The 25228-nt window shown below is 34.7% G+C and overlaps 1 pseudogene; it reads right to left on the minus strand.

Annotated features, from left to right (window-relative positions):
* The window catches only part of LOC144372514 (kelch-like protein 3), a 103391-nt pseudogene that overhangs the window by 24748 nt on the left and 53415 nt on the right, over positions 1-25228 (minus strand).

The following is a 25228-nucleotide window of genomic DNA, read 5'->3' on the forward strand; positions in this document are numbered from 1 at the left end:
TGAGCTCTACTGAGCTCTAGCCATAGCCCCCTGGCACATATTTTATGAAGGATATTGGAGATTGAACTCACAAACACTTCACTACTAAGACAAATCCCCAGGATTTTTTTAACTTTATTTAGAGACAGGATCTCACTGAGTTTCTTAGCACCTCACTTCTGCTAAGGCTGGCCTTGATCTTTTGATAATTCTTCCTTAGCCTCTTCAGCAACTGGGATTACAGGATTGCACCCACACACCCAGCCCCTGGTACATTTTTAATACCTGTTTTATGTAGATTTTAACCAGTAGCCTTAAATTTTTTTTCTAATATATATTGATTTGAATCCATAACAGTGAAACAGAATCTATTTTTTTATCTCCAACACTGCTTTTGGTTATGACAGTGTCTGAATTAAGATTTCCCATTAAAAAATTACTGTGAGTTGTGGTCTCATTCTGACCTCCCATATGACCTAGTTCTGAGTTTTAGAATATCTGAAACAAGGTTCTCAGAGATTCCAATTTTTTTGAAGTATTTAGAAAACACCACTATCTGAGTCTTGCCTTCTAGGGACCATTTTAAATTTTAAGTGTGTAGCTTCTGAAGGGGTGGACTAATTGGATGCTTTGCAGCTGAAAGGCATTCTCTGATATACATTCTATCTAAAACATACTTCATTTGTTTCCTTTTCTTAGATACTTTGAATAAAGGTACAATAAAAATAGATGTGTGGCAATATATTTAGCAAAAGGATTCCAAATTTTTACTTATATACCCAGAGTTATTATTAGTGGATTGTATGGCATTTTTTACCAATAATTATTATTTATATCTTTTTATTTATTTAAATAATGGAGATTAACCCCAGGGCACTTTACCAGTGTGCTACATACCCAGTCTCCAACACTTTTATTTATTTATTTATTTTTGAGAGAGGGTTTTACTGAGTTTCTTAGGACCTTGCCAAGTTCCTGAGGCTGGTCTTTAACTTGAGAATAAACCCCTAGTTTTCTACCTCTTATTTTCCTAAGCCACTGGGAGTACAGGCATGTACAACATTGCACTGCTACCCCAAATTATTACTAGTGGATTATGTGCATTTTTATGTTGGGCTTTTAAAGAACCTTAACTCTTTTGTATGTAAAATATATTTATTAAATTTATTTAAAATATATTTACTAAATTTATTTAAAAATGTCACCACCATTTTTACATATTTGTGTACTCTGGAATCCCTATTAATTATGAGATATTTGCTTGGTTTTGTATAGTTTGGTGCTGAATATTGAACCCAGAGGTGCATATCACTGAGATACATCCACATTCTTTTTTATGTTATATTTTGAGACAGGCTCTCATTAAGTTGATTGTAGCCCTGTTATGTTAATGAGGCTGTCTTTGAACTAACAATTCTCCTGTGTCATTTTCCATAGCTTCTATAATTTCAGGCATATGCCACCATACATGACAATTTTAGATTTTTATAATAGCCATTCCAACAGCACTGCATAGGCTGTAGAAAATCTATTTGATTACTGCATTAAATCCCTGAGGCAGTTTATGTGAAATAACCAGTGTAGGAGTGTTGAGTAAAGATTAGCAAGGATTGTTGAATGTGATAGACATTATTATCTAAAGTACATGTATGGGGCTGGGGGTGTGGCTCAAGTGCTCGCCTGGCATGCGTGTGGCCAGGGTTTGATCCTCAGCACCACATACAAACAAAGATGTTGTGTCTGCTGAACACTAAAAAATAAAAATATTAAAATTCTCTCTCTCTTTCTCTCTCTCTCTCTCTCTCTCTCTCTCTCTCTCTCTTTAAAAAAATAAAGTACATATATGAAGATAGGTATTGATGTGAACATACTTTATATACAAACAGAGGTATGAAAAATTGTTCTATATGTGTAATAAGAATTGTGATGCATTCCGCTGTCATGTATTTAAAAAATAAAATAAAAAAATCTTTATATGTCTTGCTGAGAATCAAACTCAGTGCATTGCACATGCTAGCAAAGTAGTCTACCATTGAAACACAACTCCAGCCCATGTACCTAGATTTTTATACTCTCTTTGTAGTAATCAGAAACAACTTTAAAAATTAAAATTGCATTTATATCACTTTTCCTAGTACAGTAGTGTATTACTAACTAAACTTATTCTTAGTATTTTTTAAAATAATCAAATGGATGACTGTTATTTTTTCCAGAGACTATTTTATCACTTCTTTAGGGCGTGGTGAAGATCTTTTTTTTTTTCAGAATATAGATGTCTTCTATTATCAAATGGGTCCATGCTAAGTGTGTTGAAAATAGTGGTTCTAAAAGTTCACAGAATCTACACATTTCCAAGATTATAGGGGAAAGGGAAAGACAATATTCACAACCAAGAAACAATTTCTCATGAAAGCATAGTATCAGTGTCCAACCTGGAGTGTAATCCAGATCTTTCAGTGGTAAGGTGGTTTAAGAATCACAACCATAGGTTTTTGGGATCCTCTAAAGTACACTGAATGGCTTTAAATTACTTACTCTTCTTCAAAATAAAATTTCTGTTACATACTTAAAAAAGAAAGCACTATGAATGAGAAAGGTGAATGAGACTTAAGTTCTGTGGAGGTACTGAGGTTGACCTTTAAGTATAGTTTATAAGTAGTCAAATAAGAAGGGCCTTAGAGTTGTCTTGTCTTTTCCAACACATAATATGGAATACTTAGATGAACTGACATGAAATAATGAAAATGCATTTCAGGGAAGTGATATCACAGAAATTTTCAAGGTAGGATCTTGGAAATGTGGGAAAAATATATTCATATGCATATTCATTTCTATACAAAAAAATAAGTGATAAGTACATGAGTATGAGGGTAAATTCATTGTGCCTCATGCATTGTAGGTTGAAGGTAATGATAAAGTAGTAACTGAGGAGATCCAGAACTCTATAATTGTGGGAGACATTAATAGCAATTTAGAAAAAGAAAATATAGTTAAATCCTTTTAGATTTGCCTCAGTCTTCTGTTCCTCTTATGAATTGGATTCTGTCTAACGAGATTATGTGGGTATGGGTCTCTCTGAATTTATGCTTTCTCTTGTTTTTAGGATTTTGTCAGCTATGTCATGTAAAGCCCTGTATAAACTCCCTTTGGGGGCTCTTTTACCTCCTGTTCTGGACTGCAGAGCAGAGACCCATCTAACTGTGCAATGAATTGACTTTTGTAAGTCTTTGCCAACAATGGTTGGAACAACAAGCATATTGGAGGGTCTTTCATATCCTATAATATGGTTGTCAGACCCTGTGGGTTAAAGGGTAGTTACTTGCTATGTTATAAGCATCTTCCATATGAGAAGGGCTTACCTATATTGTTTGTATTGGAAGCCTTGTGAACACAGAAGAGAAGCATTTATGCTCACAAACAAAGGAATGCCAAAAGCCATTAGATGTGAGAAAATACAAAAAATAAAATCTTCTCTTAGAGCTTTCAGAGGTAAAAAGTTTATTTCTGTTTTCAGTAAGAGAACTAAAATTTCTCTTTGATCTGACAATATTTTGATGTTTTAAACTTGCTTGCAATTTCTACCTGTGTTTTGAATTCACCTATTACTGGCTATCCCTTACCAGATAGCAATCCTGTCTAAAACCTAACTGGTGCCTCATAAATTCTGGCTCCCACTGAACAAAAAACAATTCTCTCTAAATCTCAGTGGCAGCTCATAAATTCTAATGTCTGGAGCTGAATTATTTCCTCCCTTGAAATGTTAGCCATGTAGATCCTTAACCTGCTATCTGCCTTTATATTATGATTTTCAAAATCTTGTTAGCTGTAAGTACCTTAGGACCCACCTCCTTTGTAACTTTTTGTGCTGTAAAAACTTTTTCCTGAAGATCAGGGGGATGATCTATAGCATGGGGGCTTGTAAGAGACAGTCCTGGCCAGCTTTTGTGTACACAATATAATCTTGATTTAATTTGATTTAAAATTGGAGTTGGTGGTCTTTTCTTTGTGTTTTGGTTAAACATTAACCTTTTTTAACTTCACTGTAAATAAAACCAAAGAACACAACAAAACTCCTGTAAATGAGCCAGGTGCATAAAAATAGTCATTCTTTACTGAAAGCACAGTATTCATTATAGAAATGATATAAACTTAAAAATTAAAAGATATCTCAAATATCAAGGGAGTTTAGGAGGTAGAAATTTTTTTTTTCAGAATATAGGTAGTAAAATAGGACAAAAGAGAAAATGTGAAGCATGAATATATTAAGTAATATGCAAAAAATCACCAAAATATTTATTTCAAAAAAATCGTATCTACAGAAATGGTTCAAAGAAGCAGTCTTTTTGTCAGGAATAAACATTTGGAAAGGAATGGAAGTTTTGGTTCTTTTTTTAAGTAGTTTACTCACAGTGAATTATCTTTACACTATTTCTGCATTTTACTGGTTGGAATTAATTATAATTCATATATCTGCGAAAAAGGTACTGAATGCAGAAAAATATCATTGCTCATGTTTAAATCACCTACATTATTTGATATTTCCCTTTTTAAGCCAAAAATCTGCATAAAACCATCTCTTATGCAGAGATAGAGATATTTTCTCTATCTCTGTATATTAGCAGCAACTGAGTTATAAAATTTGCTATGATAACTTGTCTCTTCATGTACTTAAAGACTATGAATTTGCTGCTTAGCATTTAGGTATAATTCTCTATGGTGTTCTCTAGTTACTTATGTCTCTATGTTTTATACTAACCTCTTAGTATGTGCCTTAATTACTCTGTGTAGCAATGTACGATTTATGTCTTATTTGTGACACTTTGTTCCCAGAACTGTGTCTAAAGGGAAATATTTACAAAATTATTATCGAGGAAAAAAAATTTATCTAATATTAAATTTTATTTTATATTTATATATTTATGTACACATATTTTTATTATTTAGAAACACACTTTGGTCTGAAACTATAGTGATACTAGTGTATTTTAGCTTGAATTGGTTGTGAAAAACAAACTAAAAAGACTTTTCTCTGTGTTGGTTGGTGATTTCTGCAACCTCAGGAACCTAGTGAATAATGGAAGAAAGAAATAAGTAACTCTCTAGTTTGAGGCAGATCCACCAAACTAGATGATGTTTTGCTTCTGCTTTCTATCTTGATCATTAGAAACATACCGTTAAATATACATGGAACACTTTTGAAATTCTGTTCTGTTAGTTCTTCTAAAAAAATCAATGAAAGTGAAAAATAATGCAGGAAAGATAAATAATTAATTTCAAACAATTCATTTCTTAAAATAAATATTTTTTAAATAACCAAAAATTCTGAAAAGTTAGAAAAGTTGAAAGCTTTAGAAATAGCCTAAGGCAATTTCTCTTTTCTCAGAACAGAAGACTATGTCTCCAACTCATTCCTCTCTAGAATTAGACTGTGTGCAAATATGAAAAAAAAAGTGCTAAGATGCCCCACATGGCTTAGAAGTTTAAAATCCTGACAGGAGCTCAAATCTGCCATTTTTCTACTTTACAGAATACAAAATCTTAAATTTGTATACTTAACAAACATTTGCAGAAGTGTAATTCAAAATGACCAATAAAAAAAAAAAAAGAAAAACTCATTGAAGGACTGTCCCACTGAATATGAGGGACTTATAATATTGAAGCCATTATATTAAATGTTTTTTTATCATTGTCAAAATTTTCCATGTTTATATTATCAATATGTTAATCAAAATTTTTATGCATTTAATAACAAATATCTAATTTCCTATTTTATTCAGTCTTAAAAAATTAGTAGTAATTAATATTAATAATTTAATGTCATACTTGTTAAAGAATGAAACATATACTTTAAAAACTACTGCTATAGCAAGTGAAAAATCCAGCCTAATTTCCTTTTAAGATTGGAAGCCATTGTAAGGGTCCGGCGAAACGTCGGAGGAAGAGACCACAAGAGACCAGCTTCATGCAATGAGCAGGAGGGAGTTTATTGAAGAGGATCCTAAGTCAGCGCGCTGAGGCCCAAGGCTCACTCAGGAAGGGAGAGCGGCCCAGAGCCCAGAGCAGAGGTCAAGAAGAGCTTAAGTACACTTTTTGGAGGGGGGGGGCTTTGCATACATTAGAACAAATCATCATGAGGCGCGGGAAAATTGAACAACAACTCTGAGACATGATTAGCACATTCATTGGCAGGAACAGGTCAGGTGGGGGTTATTGGTCACTTCTAAGTGGGGTACACATTCAAACTGATTGGTTCAGGCCCTGTGACAAACTGCACAGGGCCATAGGCTAAATGGCCAGTAGGGCGTTGTCTTAACTATCTCAGGAATTTCAGGTTCTGGGTGTAGCATAGGAATTTAACAATACCTAGTCTTTTATATTTTAATTCAGGCTTTGCAGCTTAGAAACTTTACCCTTTCACCATCTCATCACAAAGGCATGAAAAGTTAATTTCAGCTTCATTATAAATTACCTTGATTTGTAACCTTGCTTGAAATGCCTGCCAGTGCCTTGAACTCACCCATGTCTGGTTTTCCCAGATGAGAAAACAACCCTCCCTGAAACTTTAGTGATGACTCATAAATTCTGGCTTTCCCTGACCAAATAACAACTCACTCTGAAACTTTAGTGGTGCATCATAAATTCTGATGTTGTGATCTAAATTTATTCCCTAAGTGCTAAACCATTTAGACCATTAACCTACTACTTGCATTTGTATTATGCTTGTGAAAATCCTGTTATTCATGTAAGTTCTCAAGACACCCCTCTTTTGCAACTTTTTGTGCTATAAAACTACAGTCCTAGAGAACTGGAGTGCTGTCTTCTTTTCCCATGGGTTTCAGGAGAGACTGTTATGCTAAAATGTGTGACCCCCAAAAGACCACGAAGCGCCAAAGAGGTGTTCAATGCAAGCTAGCTCAGTCCTCCACACACACAGCAACTGGTGGCTTAGAGGCCCTGAGCCCAGGGTTAGCAGTTTTATAACTCTTTGGGGAAGGTAGGTACCCCACATACATCATAGCATCTCTTAGCAAATCATCACACACCTTGGGAAAATCATAAACAACTCTAAAACATGATCAGCACATTCACTGGTGGGAATAACTTGGGTAAGTGTGATTGGTTAGTACAAGATGGGGACTCATTTGAACAGATTGGCTTAGGCCATGAGGGGAGTATATCCTGAACTATATGGTTTCCCAAAATGTTATCAACCACCATAAACTACTGAAAGGGTAATTTGGAAACCCAGGAAATTTCTCTGTCTCATGCTGATTGGTGGCTGCTAGGGGGTTGCTGTGGGTCCCCACCTAGCCTGACTGAGTCAGGGACACCAGGCACAGCAGATCTATCCTGTTATTTGTAGATAAACAACTCAGCAGGGTGGGTATGAGCCTAGGAGTGCTCTGTGTGTCTTTCCAAGGACAAGAGTCATGCCCCTTTCTTGGACAGTCTTTGCTCTGAGGTAGAGGCTGGTTTCTCACCTTGTACCTTATGTTTTTTTATGTTTTTTTTTAGCTGTAGCTGGACACAATACCTTTATTTCACCTATTTATTTTTATGTGGTACTGAGGATTGAATCCAGTGTCTTGCACATGGGAGGTGAGCACTCTACTGCTGAGCCACAATCCCCGCCCCTTATGTGTTGTTTTTATTGGACATTTTTACTAATTTAGGGGCTTTCTTCCCAGTTCAAAGTTCAACCTGTCACCTAAAAAGAACAGAGATCAAAAAATTTAAATAAAATTTGATAGTTATTGTCATTATTTTATATTAATTCCTGAATAGTATACAAGCATATATAATCTATAAACTGAAATGACCTTATATGTAAGTTTAAATGAAAATGTTCTGCTGGTTGGGTTAGTTCCCACTTATGGAAAAAAAAAAAACTTCTCTTAAAATAACAGCAGCCTGGGACTCTGGGGTACATTTCTCAGATTAAAAAAAAAAAATGCTGCACTCAATGACCTGAGATTCTAGCCCTTATTCATTCCTGGATTGGATAATATTCCCTGTTACTCAAAAAGGGCTCACTACTCTCAGATTCAGTATTCATGATCTGAAGCCCCTTCCAATCAAGAGCATTTTGTGGGAACTGTCCAATCCTGTGTGTCATCAGGGAGGAGGAGGGTGGGCTTTTACTTCTTATCTCCTAAGCCCTCCATTTTTGCCATTTGTAGTCTCACACTTCAGAGTCACAGGTTGATCTGCTGTGCAGGAACTGGGGATCTCAAGTAACCCTACTCCTGAGAACCAGGAAATGGTGAGTGTGCATTTGCCTAGCAAGGGAGGCTGGGGAGAATAACTATTGGAACCACAAGACAGGCTGTGTTGAAAACAGGAGCTAGCATATTGGTCCTCTGGGCAGTCTCTGGAGTCTGCAGGCGTAAGTCCTCCACTTGGCCACTATGTTCTCAGTCCTACTGGCCAACCATGTGGGGTACATGTCAGTGGCAGAGACTCTTTGCTGCCTTCCTTATGCTCAAAGGGCATCCTCAGCATCTGCATAAAATACTATGTGGCAGGTGTGTTCCTGCAGCTCAGATTCTGGAGACTGACAGGTGGAATCATTATCAAAATCAAATCTCCAAGGGCCAATTCCCTCAGGAGAGGAGCTGTCATTTTGGAGTACCTAATTTCCTCTTGAGGTAGCTAATTTTCATTTTGACATTCTTTTTACTTTCTTCATTATTATTATTTTGTTAAAGTTACATGAACTTAGGGATACTGTAGTACTTAGCCCTATCCTTGGTAATGAAGCCAGATTTACATATAGGTAGTTAGTGTAGTTAGGTAAATTGGGTCTAATATCCAGTAAAATCAAGAATGAACACCATATTAAGAATGGAGTCCAGGAAAAAGAAAATTGAAAATGTCCCCAAGGCTCTGAGCCCATCCCAAGGAAATTTTAATGAAGCAGCTCACAGCAAACATGGAGATGCTAATCCAAAAGCCCTTCCTGCCCAGATTACTCCTTCAGCCCACCTGTCCTCCACACTTTGGGCCTTCCCACCTACATTCTATCACTACAAGATAACAGAACAAAAGACAGCAATGTGACAGGAATGCTGGATAGCTGAAGGAGGACCTTAGCTAAAAAAAAAAAAAAAAGTTAACTGAAATTTTATGGGATTGTCACTGTATTATTTTCCTCCATAAATAATATATTTACATGTATAATCTACAAATTCAAAAGGCTTCATATGCAAGTTTAAATGCAAATCCTTTTCTGGGTTGGCTGGATTTTGCTTCTCCAAGGATAACTTGCCTTAAATTAGCTGCAACCTCAAAAGAAAAAAAAATAAATGTACAGACAATTGTGACATCATTTATTTTTGGATTTGAGGTTATCTCCTGTCACTCAAAAAACTCACTAGGCTCAGATTGAGCATATGATGACATAAGTTGTGTCCAATCAGGAGCCCTTATATAAACATTGTCCAATCCACACATATTCAGTAAAGAGAAGCAAGTTTTGACCTTCTGGTGTGAAGCCTGCCAGTGTGGGTATCCATTTCTAGGCTCCCTCACTTATGTTCAGTGAACCTGATTTTTTGTACTGTATAGGTACTGTGTGATTTATAGAGAGGACACTTGGTCCCAAAAAATACAGTGAGACTGGATGGTGAGTCTGGTTGAAACTGGCTGCACTGACTATGGTGGAAACTGGCAATGGTTGGCTAGAATACCTGGTGTAATCTTTGCTTTCTGCAGTCCTGTGTCTTCTTCTGAGAAAGGTCAGCCATGAATCTCCACTGGCCAGTCAACTGAAAGACCTAAGCAATTACATTCTGCTTGGGATCTTAGTTTTCTCTGAAACTTAACCTCTGATTTATTGTAATCCTAAAGTCAAGAAAAAAATCTACAGAAAAGAAACGTTGGAAAAGGTGCAGATAGGCCAAGATAACTATAAATCTGAAATTCCAGGTGGCTTCCACCTAGGTGTGGTGACCAATATCTAAACTAGAAGCAATGCAGTTTGGCTCGTACTCCCCTTGCGACATCCTCACGGTTTAAACCAATCAGTTTAAATGAATCCCCCTCTTGTAGTGACCAATCCCTTCTACCCAACTTGTTCCCGCCAGTGAATGTGCTAATTATGTTTTAGAATTGTTATTTGATTTTCCCGTGGTGTGTGATGATTTGCTAGGAGATGCTATGATGTATGTGGGGGTCCCTGCCTTCTCCAAAGAATGTATAAAACTGCTGCAAAACCTGGGCTCTGGGCCTCTCAGCGTCACCAGTTGCTGTGTGTGCGTGTGGAGGATGGAGCTAGCTTGAAATAAACACCTCTTTGCTGCTTACATCAATCTTGGGTCTCTGGTGGTCTTTGGGGGTCCTGAATTTGAACATAACAGGACCATATATTAACAGTAGACCCTGGAAGTCCTATAGTATCCTATAGAATATCTTCAGTCCCTGCCTTAAATTCTATGTGAGAACATTTGTGGCAATATTTCCGAATCTTCTCAGATTGTGTTGTGGATTCTGGAGTGAGGAGATCATCACAATCACAACTCCATGTATTTTTTCCTCCAGGAGGGGGATGAGATACTCAATAGGTATCTCCGTTTTTCTTTACTCTTGAAATCATTCTCCCTTTTTTTTGCAGATTGTGGTATTGTGGATTGAGCCAGAGGTACTGGACCATTTAGCTACATACTTAGTACTATTTTTTTTTATCTCCAGACAGTTGCTGAGTGTGATTTTAAATTTGTGTGCCAGTATTGTGAGTTGTATTTATATATAAAATTTTAGCTTACTGTTCAATGACAACTTCCCCCTTTCCTAGTATTATCAGTTATATTTTTGCAGTATTATCAGTTACTTTACCCATATTATATTTCAAATTAACATGGTATTTTCAATTGTTATACCAAAAACTGGATGAGATTTTTAAAATATTCTTTTTATTTTCTCTCTGGTTGCAATGATACATGCATATTAATTCCAGAGAGTCAAGTGGCTAAATCAGAAAAATTGCAATTTCATGGTAAACATCAGGAACTTTTGTAGACCAATTAGACAATTAGAAAAACCTGTCTCAAAATTTTATAACATGGCTGGTTATGTAGCCCAGAAATAACATGCTACTGTTTCAAATCCCCAGTACCATAGAAAAAAATTAAAAGCAAAAATTTTGTTGTTGTTGTTTATGAGCATTTTACGTGATTGAAAAGTAAAGAAGAATCCTTTGATCTTGGAAAAATCACATGTTTCTATTCTTTCTTTGTGTCTCCAAGGGCAGACAACCTGTCAGAGTGTCTTTATGCTCATTTTCTTTTGTGAAATGTATATGAGAGCATTCTCATTCCCTACTCTGGTATTTTCCTGGAACTGTGTTTCAGAACTTATGTAATATGAGGATCCCACACCTGGCAAATCTAATGCCTCTCATAAGTCCAGACCAGTACTTGGGGCTTATTTTGTTCAAAATCAGTATTAATGTAGATAGTTTACTTTCTCAAGGTAGTAACTGAGAGAACTCTCAACTTCCATTTTTTTAATGTCCACTAATTTTATAGTCTAGCACAGTGTTTCTTTCTTCCATATCCATATAATTGGAGTACTACGTACTATTCCACTTTTTGAGAGTTGCCATTCTAACAGCTGTGCTCATGCAGAAGATCTCATAGTTGGCTGGTGCACTAAAGTTCTGATGCAAGCTTTTTAGATTCCAGGGTGCCTTATGCTCACTGGAAAAAATAATATACACCTATTTTAGAAATAAAGAGGGATCTGTGATTGTAACTATTTTTCTTCACTAATATTTGAGATTTTAGCCCATTACAATGTTTGCACACCAATGTGAAACCACTCCTTTTTGATCCAGGGAGTTTGCACCTGCACAGTTACCAGTTCTTTCAATGCTCTGAGGTTTCAGATATAGTCCATTGAATGGAAAAAGTTAATATTGGGAAAAAATACTTACAGAAAGAATTGGTTAGTTCTGGTGTTATTAGTAAAGTGAGCTGGGTGAGAGAGCTCAGAAAGTGCTAAAATGACACTTTGGTTTTCAGTGGTGGTCTGTATTTCCCTGTTAATTTTTTGGTATTGTCTAGATAAAAGTTGAACTGTCAGCAACAGCTCTTTGCATTTTTAGAGAATGTTGGCAAATCCCTCTAAGGGATTAAGGGGTTCTCTTAAGATTTAACACCTCTTCCACTCTGGTCTAATGGAATGGAGCCCATGAATTTTGTATGGCTATAGAAAACCACTTATTTTCCCCCTGGAGTTGATACTCGTGTATATTTTATTCCTTCTTCTGTGTGTACAGATAAATTAGCATTTAAACTACAGGCAATTTAGAGTTAAATAATATATTTCAAACCCAAATCAATCTTCCTTTATTATATTAACACTGGATTTTGGCATTTTATTCCAGTAATTTTGCATATTGCTCAAATCAGGAAAATCATCAAGTGCAATCTACTTATCTCTTGGTTGATATATATATACATTTTCAGTTTTCCAATGTGTGTGCCTCTAATTCCTTTACAGTTTTAAGAAGGACTCAAAACAGAAGTAAATATTTATTTGGTGTATTCATAAATGGAGGGAGGCTTATATTCTGCTTTTATTTTTATTTTATTTTTTAAATTATCTCTCTTTATATCTGCTGTTGGGTGGATGCTTGTGTATAATTCCAGTGTCACACACCTCTGCACACAGATCCCTACTTGTGATCTGTGCCTATGGTTCTAACATCTACATTGAGGTTGGATTATAGCATTCACTCATATTAAATATTTTATTGATATGTTTTGATTTATATACTTATAATACCTAACAATAAAAAGATATTTGCATACATATGAATTGCCCTATGTAGTTTTCTGTATTGTGATTTCTTTATCTTAAAATTACTACATTGTTGTAATATTATAACATGTATTAGAGTCAGGTAATGATCACGAGTACATTTGCTCTTATATATGAGAGAGTTCTTGGCTATTTTTTATACATTTAAATTTCCAGGAAAATCTTAGAAGTTTATGCTTTGATTTCTTCTTTAACAAAAAGTAAAGCATGGTAAAATTTTGACCAATTATTATTATAGGTTAACTTGGGAAAATGGTCATTTTTATAATAGATTTGTATTTTGTAAATATGTTGAATATTTGAGTCTTTTATGTGCTTTTCTATATTTTTATTTTCTCAAACATTGCATATTCCTTTTGTAAATATACTTGTATATGAAATGCAATATTTATGTGACATTGGCATAAAACATACATGGTATTTTCTAGTTTTGTCAAACTGAATATAATACATCAACAATAATTTAGCTCTTAGAATTTACTATTAATAAAATTTAATAATTATTTCTTCCTCTGTAACCATGCCCCTTGGTTTCAACGCTGGAGGAATATGGCTATATTCTCATATGTACAGTTGTTGTAATTTTAGTCTCTGTTTCTTGTATGGGTATATCATATACATTTGATTACAAAACAGTTTGTACAAATTGATAATAAAAGCTTAAATTATTATTTTCCACTTTTTTGAATGCATTCATTCCACATATTCATCAATATTATTTAATTCATCTATATGATGTGATTTTATTCAATGTTACCTAATTTCTAAAGATTTTGAGTTTTTATGATTATTGAACACTTGGATATATCCTTTTAAAAGTGTCTCTTCAAGAATTTATTCTGCTTTTCTTTTGCAATCTGTTTTATATTTTGTTTCTTCTTATAAGTATTTGATTATATGAGGAAATTAGATTTTTTTACCTTGTCACTTTTGCACATTTATTGTAATAATTTGATGAATAGATTTTTTATATTACTATTTTGTAATTCATAAGTATAAACATATTATATTGTATAATTTTGAAAACAAAAACTATTGTTTTTCTTTTGTGATATTAGTGATTCAACCAAAGTGTCCTATTGCTGAGTATATTCTCAATTCTGTTTTAAATTTTATTTCCAGATGAGGTTTGCTCAATTTCTTCAGTTTGCCTTAAATTTTCAACTTTATTTCTTAGACTCCAGAATAGAAGGTATTTCAGGTGTACACCACCATATGCACCCTATCTTTTGTATGAAAACTTTTGAGCTTTGTACTTTCTTGTATATTTCAGTATTATTTATTAATAACTTATATTCAGCATTTAATGTGTCAAAATATGTTGTTATATTTTATGAGTGAAGGCATGAAATAGCATTTTATTATCACACTGTTTTCCCAATATCCTAGCATCTTTCTTTGAAATGAATACCATTTTTTCTCTTCCCTGCACTGTAATCTTCATTATGCATCAATGCCTAAATAACAAGAGACTTATAAAGAGTTTTGTTGTTGTTGTTTTCTGTAGTTCCAAAATTTATTTTATTATGAGGTTTACTCTGATTGATTTAATTTCATAACATCAATCATGTGACATCATGGTAGTTTGGTCAGCAGTAGACTTTATCTACAACAGTGGATATAGCAAATATCTTAGCCATGTATTAGTCTATACCATCTAGATTCTTGTCATTACACTCAGAGAATTGGAAAAGTGCAGAAGATTCTTAGGATAAATTTTCCAGAGTGTATTTCTATCAAGTGAGAAATTAGTATATACATATATATTTGCAATTATGTACTGTATAATTGATACTATTTTTATTTGTTGAATTTTAAAATTTGCTAGTGCTTTTTAAATTGCATCTGCTTTTTTTTTTTTTTTAATTTGTACTGAAAGATTGAACTCAGGAGTGCTTAACCATGAAGCCAAATCCTCAGTCCTTTTTTCATATTTTATTTAGAGATAGAGTCTTTCTGAGTTGCTAAGTGCTCACTAAGTTGCCCAATACTACATATATAATATATTATATATTATATTATATATATAATAATTATATATAATATTGTCTTAGAATTTATGATATTTTTTATCCTCCTCAATTACTGGAACTACAATTATCTATCACTAGACCTGGCTCATTTGCTTTTTTAATAGCACCAACATGGATATTGGTAACTCTCTCTCTGCCATGTTCATCTTTAATAGCTTCTAATTTTGCTCTTTTGCTTAAGATTTTTTTTACTTTCAATTTATAAAATTTACTTTTCATTGGGATGGATGATTTGATAGTAAATTCTAGTCATTTTATGGCTTAATAATTTTTTTCTGTATGTTTTATTTTAACCTCAGGTTTAGATAAATTCCATTTTTTTAGCTGTATGGAGGTCTAAGTGAAACATAATAACCTGTATGGATATTGTTAAATAAATGGAACCACAATTTTGCCCAGTTTTTTGACTGTACAGTATATACCCAAAGAACATAAAATCAGCATACTACATTGACACAGCCACATTAATATTTATAGCAGCACAATTCACAATAGCTAAACTATAAAGCCAACCATTCAATGATAAATGAATCCAATCAGTGATGACAGGATAAAATATTGTTGCTTTATCCTATGTACAAAATAAACTATGAATCAGCCACAAAGAAGATTGACTTTATGACATTTGTCAATAAATGGGTGAATCTGGAGATTTTATGCTAAGTAAAACAAACCATTTCTTTAAAACTGAAGGTTGAAAGTTTTTGCTGATGTGTAAAATCTAAAGCTCATAAACCGGAAAAGGGTAAGAAAAAAAATCAGTAGATTGCACAATGGTAAACAATAAATAAACAAATAAAAGGGAAGGGGATGGAAATATTAAAGACACACACATATATATATATATATATATATATATATATATATATATATATATATATATATATCTACCATGATAGCCACCAACGAGAATGGGATTTTTAATTAGGATAAGATATATCCCATGCTTGCATAATGCCATAAAAATTGATTTTACTATCAGGTAGAATTAGAAAGAACCAATAAAATAAAAAACAAATTATATTTGTTTCAAAAGCTATATGTATGTTCTATTATAAACATAATACAATATATACATCAATCAAAGTTTTTATATATATGTATATATTATTTTGTATGTTATAAATTGTTAAAATTATAAAAAGGAAAATCCAAACAGGATTGTTTTTGCTATTTTTTATATTAATAACATACATAAGTACCATAAAATGTTTGAACTTAAATTCACTGTTAAATATTTCCATTAAATGTTCTGTCTACCTTGTTAAGTTTCAAAATTTCTCTTATACCATTGGTATTTGAATTACTAGAGACCTCACTACATATTCAGAAGAGCCAGCTCCATCAGAGAAATTACAAATAAGATTCTACACCTTAGTAAATCTCTGATTAGTAGTTTTACAATTAAAATTTGAGGATTCCCTTTTTTAATTACCATAATTTTCCCATCTGAACAATATGTATAATTTAGATCATAATATAAAAAATTACAAAATATATATTTTTGTGGTAATGTCTGAGTTTTATATTGTGTTTCATAAATGCAGAGTGTATATATTTTTTTGAACTTAAATCACTTTATCTGCAGAAGTAGATAATAGTATCATCGTGTTCCAAAACCACATACATGATAGTGTACTAACTCTTAATTCAACTTCAATTACCTTACAGACTGTGCAAATGTTCATGTGGTCAATGTGTTATTTATTTACCTATTTTTATTTCAGGTACTGTTAACATTTAGGGATATAGCCATTGACTTTACTGAAGAGGAGTGGAAATGCCTTCAGCCTGCTCAGAAAAACTTATATAAAGATGTGATGTTAGAGAACTATAGAAACTTTGCCTTCCTTGGTAAGTTTAATTTCCCTTTAAAATTTTTAATTAATAATTATTATTTAATTTACTTCTGTTGTATCTTCTGGGAACTTCTCAATAAGAATGAGTTTCAGATTTGTATTTCAAAGAAAAGGGCATTTTTAATATAGATATTTTACTCTTTAATATATATTATTTTGCACTTTAATCTTTCTCTTTCTCAGTGTGTTATACATCTTTCACTTTAGATAAGTAGTACCTAGCATAATTTAGTGATATAAACTATTGTAGCCTACACATAGCAGGAGAGAGAGTTGAGATGTTCAAATGGAGAAAACAAAACTAAAAAATGTTGGCAGAGTAGTTATTCAGCAGAAAAAATTTTCAGAAGCTTAGCTTTATTTCTTTTGATTTTAATCATTGAACACATACTGCCCAACATTTATTACATTTTACAATTCTTTGTAGTCTTCTGTTTTCTTCTTTACTGATGTCCCTGTTCATTCAGATTAACCATCAAAACTTACCTTTTGTTGTGAGGGCCAGCATGATCTGTTACAAATCTTGTGAGGAAACCTGTAAAGAAGCTAACAGAAGAGAGAGACACACTCACAGTGAAAAGGAAAAAAAGAAGAAAAAAACTGGCCACTCCTCTTCATGGCTGTACATAGTATACCTCAGAATTACATAGCTTCTGTTACCATAACTACATTCTAACGTAGTGTTATTTTAACCCCAAGTGCTAGCTAACCAAGATAAGGTACAGTTACTAGAAACATAAAACCAGACATCATTGAAATAACCTTGTGTAGTATCAGCATAAACAAGTTTAGATGAGGACTTTTGCACCTTTTCTCCTTTGACTTCCCACCTACAACATGGCTTATTTTTAAAAAGCAAATTTCTACTTGTTAAGCCTCTCACACATCTCAGAATTCACTAGGAGGGATCCATGACAATCTAGAAAAAAACATATGTGAGATAGTGTATAGATTAAAATATGAAGATGTTCAAGAAAATATTGATCTGGTCAAGAGATGGTGCAGCAACTATATAGAAAGCTAAAAATTAAAATTGAAACAAAGATAATACTCCCAAGAATTACTAAGAATCATGTAGTCTTTGGAAGCAGATATTTTAATAGGAAGCTCTTGAGACTGATGTCCACTGCATCTTTCTTATGAATATTTGTTCTGGTTTTGAGGCCACCACATTTTAGCCAGTATACATTTGGCTTGATATAGCATATTCAGAAAGCCCACCATTTTCTTTATAAACCTAGGCATGGTTTACTATACATCCATTGAGTTTTTGCACAGAATTTTTCTTTCTTTTAATATACCTAACCCATTAGTCTTGTCACATTCAAATTTATTCATTCTTCAAGAAGTAGTTTAATTGAATTCTCTATTGTCTTTAAAATAAATTCTCCACCTAAAATAATTTCTATATTCTAAAGCATTTTATTGTAGTATCTAGAATTTTTATAAGTACTAAGAAATGACATTCTATGTCTCATTTTTACCATTGTCTTTCTCATATTACTTTCATTATGAATTGAGTATGTCCCTCAAATACTCATGTGTTGGGAACTTAGTTTCCAAAGAGAGAGAGTTGGAAAATAGTAGAATGTGTAAGAAGTGAGATCTAATAGATTGTGGTTAGATCATTAGGGGAGATGCCTTTGGAAAGAGTTAATGAAATTTTCATGGGACACAAGATAGTTCCTATTAAAGCAGATTGTTACAAAAAGAGCAAGTCTTCTTACTGGATTTCTCTGACTTCCTGTCTCTTTATGCTCTCTCTACCTCTCAAATGAGCCCTAACCATAATGCCATCTCATGTGTAATGCAGGTGAAGGGGCTGTCACAGGAGCTGAGAAGATTCTGGTACAGTGCACTTAAATCTTCAAAAGTATGTACTCAAAAAATATTTATTTATTTATTCATTTGCTGTAGTTGGACAGAATACCTTTATTTTATTTATTTATTTATTTATTTTTATGTGGTTCTGAGTATTGAACCCAGATCCTTGCATGTGCTAGGTGAGCACTCTACCACTGAGCCAAAACACCAACCCCTCAGAAAATATTTTTATGCATTTATATCTCTTTTTATACATTGGTCTGGTTCTGGTATTTTTCTATAGCATTATAAAACAGACTAAAACAACAAAAAAAATGACTTTGAGTCTAAGGCCTCCTACTATGAGAGTGAGTAGAACATCTAACATTACATTTTAAAAGCTCTGGTATAGTTTATATGGTAATGGCTTAGCATTTATGATTCTTATTTTTTTTATATTTCAAAGGTGATATATTGTATTTCTTATATTCCTCACAGTGCTTAGGTTAATGTATTGCCATTTACTTTGGGACTCGACAATGTGGAATTGATTCTGTTTTACTAAACAAAAACAAGAGTGGCTCCTTAAAATATAGCAAAGACTCTATGAAAATGTTTTGATTTTTAATGGGAAGAATTGCTATTGATCATAGAGGGAATTTGAATACATGGCTCCATCTTGATGATACCCATTAATCAGAAATGGTCTGAACTGACTAGATCAAAATCATTAGAATACCATGAATAAAGAGGCAGATTAAAAAAAATAGGTTTGTCTAGCACCATTTTGAGTCTCCTATTAGAGTACAAATTATAGTATTTTTTGTTTTACCTGTGAAAGGACTCAAACTCATGTAGCTGCATTTTAAGCCTCATATATTCACCCAAGTCATATAGGTAAAAAAAAATGCACTATATATTGAGCAGGATGGTCCATGCTTGTAATCCAAGAAAATTGGGAAACTGAGTAGTTTCTGAAGTTTAAATTCAGCCTTAGCAACTTAGTGTGGTTTCAAGCAACTTATCAAGACAGTCTCAAAATTTGAAAAAGTGGGGAGAAGGATTAGGAATGTAGCTCAGTGTTTAAAAATCCCTAAATATAAACTGAAATACAAAAAAGAAATACAGTTTAAAATGTTACAATATAGTGTTAAACATCAAAAAATAGACTTCATATAATTCTTTTCTCCAGTATTCAAAAATAAAAATAGTAATTTTTTATTTAGAAAACAAAAATTATATGCTTTCAAAGATGAGGTTTCTATATTAGGCATGTATGATATTTATGACTGATATTTCTACCAAATAACTTGATAATGCTTAAAAAATTTAAGCAAAAGTTAAAGACAACTACTTATTTTCTATATTTAAATGAGTAATGTCTTTTACTGATCCTCATATATATCAAGGTGTAATGTATAGATAATGACTTTACTATACTCTCACATTTGTCGAAGTGTTTATTATAAATGATTCATTTTTATATAAGGCATACATTTTAGGCAATGTTCGGGCAGTGTTAAGTGTGTCGTTGTTCACTTGTCACCATGACCCTGTGAGACAGACATTATCATCCACATTGACAGATGAGGGTAGTAAAGCTCAGAGAATAAGGCCCAAGGTCACACATGTAGGGGTGGCAGTAGAGAGGGTAAAACTGTAGGCAACCTGACACAGGCCTGAGGCTGGCCCTACCCCTCCTGTTCTGAAGACTAGTCCCATAGTCCATGAAAACACAGGTCATTGCATCTGTTTGTCAAAATGTAGGTCATATTTCTTTAGTGGGTTATGAAATAAATTCAGTGGATTACAACTAGTGTATTTTTGTAAACAGCACAGAAAAAAAAACATAGCAAGGATGCTATTTCATGAGATAGCCAGGACACCTATGTGTCCTCCAGATGGCATTTCCTACTGCAGGACTTGGTCAAAAACAAGAAAGCCATCGCTAAACTGTGGAACCAACCTAGATGCCCTTCAGTTGATGAATGGATAAAGAAAATGTGGTATATATACACAATGGAATACTATTAAGCATTAAAAGAAAATAAAATCCTGGAATTTGAAGGTAAATGAATGGAGTTGGTGAATATAATGCTAAGTGAAGCTAGCCAATCAAAAAAAAATGCCGAATTTTTTCTCTGATATAAGGAGGCTGATTCATAATGGGGTTGGGGGGGCAGCATGGGTGGATTAGAGGAACTCTAGATAGAGCAAGGGGGAGGAGGGGGAGGGAGCGGGAATGGGAGTAGAAAAGATGGTGTAATGAGATGGGTATCATTACCATAATTAATGTATGAAGACATGAATGGTGTGACTACTTTGTGTACAACCAGAATTATGAAAATAATTTGCTCCATATGTGTAATATGAATTGTTCCCAAAATTCAGTGTGTGTCAGGTTCACCTGAAGGACTGTGAAAACAGAAACTGTGGTCCTCCATTCAGAATTTCTGATTTAGCAGTCTAGAGTAGGGTTGAGCATATGAATTTATAACAAAATCCCAGGTGAAGCTGCTGCTCTGTTCTAGATTTCATACTCGGAGAACCACTGTTTAAACTCATAGCCTGTAGGAATTTCATAATGATGTTAATGGTATGCCATCAACAATTTTTGCCATTACTAATAATCATAGTGCTTTTTACTTCCCCACAATGTATTCTGGGGGAGAAGAGAGATCATGTAAACCTGTGTGAGCACACAGGAGCACAACCCTCAGATGGACATTATCTACCATAAGGGGAAGCAAAACCAGATCATAAAACCATTGCCCAAGATCAACCATTTATGCTGCAAGATGCCATATTAGGTTCATGCACTGCTCACATGGTGACTGATGATCACTGATGATCACAATCACCAAATGTGGGTCATGAAACATTCAAAGCTCAGAAGTTAGTTCTAACTTCTAAAGCATTCCACAGGAACTCAGGACACAGTTCAGGCTTAAACTACGACTACTGCTTCCAGGCAGGCTTTCATGCACACCTCAACTCAGAAGGTCCCACTGCTCTGTGTCAAGAACAGCCTTTTTCAGAGAAAACCTGGATTCTTCCCATCTTTGATTCTTTGCTTACTTAGGCAGCCATAAGCAGGTCCAGGGTATACTAATGAACACAGCCTCTTAGCCAACTTCAGATTATGCCCAACGTACTCCTCCAGAGCAGAAAGACTAGACCTATGTTCATAAGCATACCTAGAACTTGCATTGTCCTAAACTAAACTGAAGGCAAGATATAGCAAGGATTTTCTTCAAAATCTAATTTCTGGAGTTGAAAGGGAATAAACCCAGATTTCAGTTTTCTCTCTGCAGGATGCCACCCCTCACTCTTGCATACAACATTCCATCTACTTTAGATATTCTCCCCTTTTTGATCCTTTTGCTTTAACACCTGCTTATCTTCCAGGTCTCAGTTTACATGTTTCTTCTTCAGAAAGGGCTTCTTTGACTCTGTGTCTGAGCTGCATGTTCCTCCACAGAGTGCTCAGCTACCCTGTGTGCTCTGCCTTGTGCTGTGACCATTTAGTGACTTATATGTCTTCCCACCCAGACATTAAACCCTACTAGGACAGAAAATCTGTCTGCATCAATCACCAAAATAATCCAAATAATGTCTATATTGCCACGTAAAAATGAGGACTCAGATGTTTCTTTGAAATTAAAAAAATGAATGAATAAAAAGTTAACAGCAAGGAGTCACATGAAAAAAAATAGTCAAATAAAAAAAATAAGAAACTATAATGTCACTTTCTTTGGTTAAGATGTGTTGGAACACTAGATTACAGTTCTGGCAATATTGAGGAAAACAAATGATATAAAAAAGGGAAAGTAAGAGATTTTCCCATCTTTTGACTCAACCAACAGAACAAAGCATTACTTGTTCCTTTCACAAAGTATCAAGCTTCTTATTTAAATTAAAAAAAGTAAAGCTTTCAGGAAACCTCACCATGCCCTAGAAACTGTCTCCTGCCATGTGAGGGGGCACATTCATACTGGAGAAAATCCACCACTTGTGGAAGAACTTTCATTGTAACACAGAAACAATATTACAGAAATGGAAAGTTTCTTATGTTAAAATAAAACCTGAGTACAAGGACAAAAATAATACAGGAAACATTTTAAAAATAAACTTCCCTCTGAGCTCACAAAAACACTGATAAGAAATGACTTTTAACATTCAAACCTTGTATGATAGTCTGAAAAATGTAACTATAAAGGTTTTGGTAGGGTAGGATGGTCACTTCTGGGGGGGGATGATGGATCAAAGCAGCAAGGAGAAGCAAGTATACATTCTGCTTCTTTGCAAGTATAAGAAATCCAATTTTTATAGCAGTTATTGCAAGAAGCCATTTGTACAAGGAGCACAGTATCCCCTATTGTGGTGATCATGCAGAGAATAAAGAATAAATTTCCTATCTTTTTTTTTAATTTTTTATTTTTTTTATTGCTTGTTCACAACATTACAAAGCTCTTGACATATCATATTTCATACGTCAGATTGAAAAATTTCCTATCTTGACTACTATAGAGAAGTTGTTTCCACAGATACCTGATCTTAACAACCAATTAGGCAAATATGAGTATTCCCAAAGTCTACATGTATTACATCTCTGAAATTACAAACTTCTTACTGCTTAAAACCACAGGCTGTTAGGGCAAGGACAGACTTAAACCATTTTCTCTGGGGAGCCCTCACCCAGGCCAAGGTAGTTCAACAGGGATTTCCCTTTCTTTCCTCAACACTGATAATCCCCAGTTTACTGAAGACTTATGAGGTATTCAACAAAGACAATGGAATCACATCAGCTTCTTTTATTGATCACTATTTTTAAAAAAAGTGACAGGGTCTCACTATGTTTTCTAGGTTGGCCCCAAACTCTTGGGCTCTAGTTGTCCTCTGCCTCAGCTTTCCCAGGACTACAGGCTCCATCCATACCTAGGAATAATTACTATGTTTTAACATTTTGTATAAGTGTAATTTGTAATATAGGAATCCTAATAAGCCCAAGAACTGGTTCTGGTTTAACAATGATGCTGGACTGAACATCATTTAATCACTCCTGAGGACTGCAATGTCCTTGGGAGTCTTGGTAGTTGCCTCAGGGTCCTGATCCCAGGTCTCCACTGTGTTAAAGGCTGCAGACATTCTGGTGCCTGGAAAGCTCTGGTTTGTAGAACATGAGTGGTTATTTGACATATCTCAAAGAAAACCCTCTCACTTTGGAAGGTAAAAGGGCCATTTTACTTTAGTGATACCATGGAAAGACAACCTGATTTCTTAGAAAGGAAATTCCAGAAAAACAAGTTTTTCATACATATATAATGTTCTTTTGCATAGATCATTCTGGTGCTACCAGTATGACTGGGATTGAAGGCATGTTGGTCTCTCCTCACTGAAATGATAACCACCCTGTCTAAGAACCATTAGGTAGGAGAGACTAGTCAGGAAAAGGGACAGTTGGTGAACATAACAGAGCTTTCAAGACCCTAACCCTGGCCTAGGGCTACAGAAGTCATTGGCATCTCCACTCAGGTGAAAGGAGCAACCTGGGCTCTGCACAGTCTTTTCACTGGGCAAGAGCAGAGTATGTCCAAACTCTATTTCATGACCAGTGAGCTGAGCAGAAGGCAGGCCCAGCCAGTTGGTCCCTCAGGCCAGGGCAGGAAGTGAGTTTCTCTTACCCTGGTGGGTGGCGCTGCAGGGCTAACACCAAAAATTCATCCAAAGGAAGGCATCCAGGTCGAGCCAGCAGACTTCTCTCCGCAGGTTCCCGAGTAACAGCTGCTCCCTGTAAGTATCAACAGGCAAGGTGCAGAGACAATGGGGTTTGAGAACCAGGCAACATGAGAGCAAAGCCCAGGGAGATAATGGAAAGGATGAAGAAATGGGCAATGGATTGAGACACCTCTGGACTCATATGTCATTAATCTTCTGTGTGACCACAGGCAAGACATTTAAACTTGCTAAGTCTTATTTTCAACACCCATAGCATTAGGATAACATGATATTTCTCATTGGGTGTCAGGAGGCTTAAATGATATAAAATGCATTTTGGTCAATAGTAACTACTAAATTTTAGATCATATTATTAGATCAAAACCAGCATCATTATTATTGTTTAAAACAGTTGCTTAAAAAATGAACTCCTAACAAGTCATAGAAAAGAAACTTGTGGATGGAATGATAAGTACTACTAAAAATTCCAGGGGTGATATGGGCACATTTTCAAGACCTGCCACCCCCCAGGATTTTTGCTAGGGTGTGGACCAACATGGAAGAGAAGCAGTGCCCCTTGAGGAATCTGGCCCAGATGAGAGGTCATCCTACCCACCTGACATCAGCCTCTACTCCCAACATCGCCTTAAAGCAGGCCAGCCCACTCAGAAGCAAGCTGCCTCCTTCCAGCCTGAATGACTTTTTGGTGTCATTTTTAAAGAGTTGAATATGGATGCTAACTGAACAGAAATGACAGTGAAAAGTTCCAGGTTCAATACACTTGTAAAGATTCATTTGCATCTTCCTGGAACCTCATTTCTCCGCTGCCATCTGTGGAGCAGGGAGATGTAGGCAGGCTCCAAGTGGCTGAGAGACAGCCTCTGATTGTCCATGGCAACACAGCCTCAGAGAAAGTGCTGGGAGGTAAATGTGTGGGAGCCAAGATAATGCTATTAGCTCTTCCTGCTTGAATGCGTCAGTATGATCTGTGCATCAACAGCTCAGGAAAAACAC

Source organism: Ictidomys tridecemlineatus, unplaced genomic scaffold, assembly GCF_052094955.1.
Source record: "Ictidomys tridecemlineatus isolate mIctTri1 unplaced genomic scaffold, mIctTri1.hap1 Scaffold_112, whole genome shotgun sequence".
NCBI classification, from domain to species: domain Eukaryota; kingdom Metazoa; phylum Chordata; class Mammalia; order Rodentia; family Sciuridae; genus Ictidomys; species Ictidomys tridecemlineatus.